This window comes from Strongylocentrotus purpuratus, unplaced genomic scaffold (assembly GCF_000002235.5).
Source record: "Strongylocentrotus purpuratus isolate Spur 01 unplaced genomic scaffold, Spur_5.0 spur5_scaffold_6, whole genome shotgun sequence".
Taxonomy (NCBI): Eukaryota; Metazoa; Echinodermata; class Echinoidea; order Camarodonta; family Strongylocentrotidae; genus Strongylocentrotus; species Strongylocentrotus purpuratus.
The window spans coordinates 16055247-16057730 of NW_022145612.1; the positions used below are offsets into that span (position 1 = coordinate 16055247).

General features: G+C 37.1%; 1 long non-coding RNA gene across 1 annotated transcript; it reads left to right on the forward strand.

The window, feature by feature from the left end:
• The first annotated feature begins 632 nt into the window (after positions 1-632).
• On the forward strand, positions 633-2266 carry LOC100890116. The gene is made up of 3 exons (XR_004066748.1): positions 633-697; positions 1323-1379; positions 2019-2266. It is a non-coding gene; the product is annotated as an uncharacterized LOC100890116 (long non-coding RNA).
• Positions 2267-2484: the final 218 nt, after the last annotated feature.

Sequence of the window (2484 nt, forward strand, 5' to 3'; positions counted from 1 at the left end):
GCTTCTAACCCTCAAACAGAACCGATGTCTACATCATCATTATCCTCAACCCCCTCACCGACAGAATCTGGTAAAAGATTATTGATCAATCCTGATATATACAATTAATTAAATTGGTATGCTAATGATGATGATAATGATGATGATGATAGTGATAACAACAGTACGAATAATGATATCCAATATACACAAACTTTCGTGAAGTGCTTTTCACATTGTGATTTTTAGCTAGAGATTTATCTGTTAGTCAACTATTTTGACGACCCTTAACAATCACGATACGCGATCATTCTTTTTAATCATCTTTTCCTAATTATTTTTAGTCATCTTTTTTCACTAATTCAGACATACATGACATTATGTTGAAAAATAACAGCAAATGAACAAAGTGTAACGTTTCAAAGTTTAAGTTCAAAGTTATTTTACTCTTAAATGCAATTCATTTAATTTCCACCTGTGGCATCTGAGCCTGGTCAGCACGAATGTCGTTAAAATAATTTGCTGCTTAACATTCATAATCTTTTAGCGATAGTATGTACAGTGCCGTTGGATGTAACTAATTATACGACCTGTAAGGGGAGCGTCTCACCTCTGACAATTTGTGACTTCAATTGCAATGAAACTGGTAACGCCCGTGTTCTTAATGTCACGTGTAACGCTACGGGATCATGGAGTGAAGTACTTCCTACATGTATAAGTAAGAATTTCAAGTTCAAAGTTATCTCTTTTATTCCATTCTTTTATTTTCCACTTGTGGGATGGAACGCTCTGGATATCAATGTCGTTCATATGGGGTCCCCGTTGTTTTTGCAATTCAAATACATGTATATATATATATATATAACATATTTAAGGAAATAACCTATACAACAGCTTTGGCAACTCTCGTGGAAATAAATACAATGCGAAAGGAAATGTCCTAACCAATGTACTAATGGTTTAATTGATGGTTTCGAGCCTGGGACCTCTTTGTTACGGGACTCCTTCTCTGTAAGATTACCACGTACTCATCGATATAATTATCTCACTCTTTTAAAAACATAATCTGTCAAATGAAATTAAGAAGGAGATTTTTTTTTTTAAATGAAGAATGAAAATAATATTGGCATAATAATTGCCTAAATACCCGATGTAATTCGGTTATTTGTTATTTACGGTAGTTTTGAAAAAATAACGAACAGGAATTAAATTTGATTTGGGCGCAAGTTAAATGGCTGGGATATGACACATCAATATGAATTTACCGTACACAATTGTGAAGCAGGGGTATGTCTATTGTGAAACTGAATATTGTAATTTCATTTATCCAAATTTTTGAACAGATACAGGCGCAATTGTCACGGTTGGAAACGTATCAACCCCCTCACCGACAGAACCTGGTAAAAGAAGATTGATTATTCCTGATATACATTTAAATCAATTTGGTATAATGATGATGATGATGATGATGATGATGGGATGGAACACTCTGGATATCAATGTCGTTCATATGAATTTTGGCAATTCAAATACATGTATATATAACATATTTAAGGAAATAACCTATACAAAAGCTTTGGCAACTCTCGTGGAAATAAATACAATGCGAAAGGAAACGTCCTAACCAAGGGACTATGTACTTGACGATTAATGCCTTATGGTTTAAGCCTGGGAGCTCTTTGAAACGGGACTCCTTCACTGTCAGATTACCACGTACTCAGTAATATGATTATCTCACTCTTTTAAATAACATAATCTGTCAAATGAAATCAAGAAGGAGAATTGTTTATATTTTTGAAATGCAGAATGAAAATGATATGGGCATAATAATTTGCTTAAATACCCGATGTAAATCGGTTATTTGTTATTTACGGTAGTTTTGAAAAATTAACGAACAGGAATTAAACTTGATTTGGGCGCAAGTTATATGGCTGGGATATGACTCATCAATACGAATTCACCCTACATAGTTGTGAAGCAGGAGTATGTCTATTGTGAAATTGAATATTGGAATTACATTTATCCCAACTTTTGAACAGATGCAGGCTCAAGTACCACAGTCATGACCGTACAAAGAAAAAAACGCGAAACTTTGCCCTTGGACAATCAATATGTTCTAACAGTCATAGAAACGGTAAGATACTTAGTTGCAATTATCTAAGAAGTTCATGTCCGGGACATCCCAGTAGACCGACAGCCCATGAGACCGACAGCACACGAGACCGACATAACACGAGACTTACAGCCCACGAGACTTACAGCCCACGAGACCTACACCACCCGAGACCAACATCACACGATACTTACAGCCCAAGAGACTTACAGCCCACGAGACTTTCAGCACACGAGACCTACAGCCCACGAGACCTACAGCCAGGCGCGGATCCAGGATTTCTTAGGGGAGGGGGCCCAACTTTTTTTTTTTTTTTTTGCTCCCGAAAATTTGAAAATCGCGCCGGCCGAAAAGTCGCTCAGTGGGGGGGGGGGGGGGGGGGGGGGGGGGGG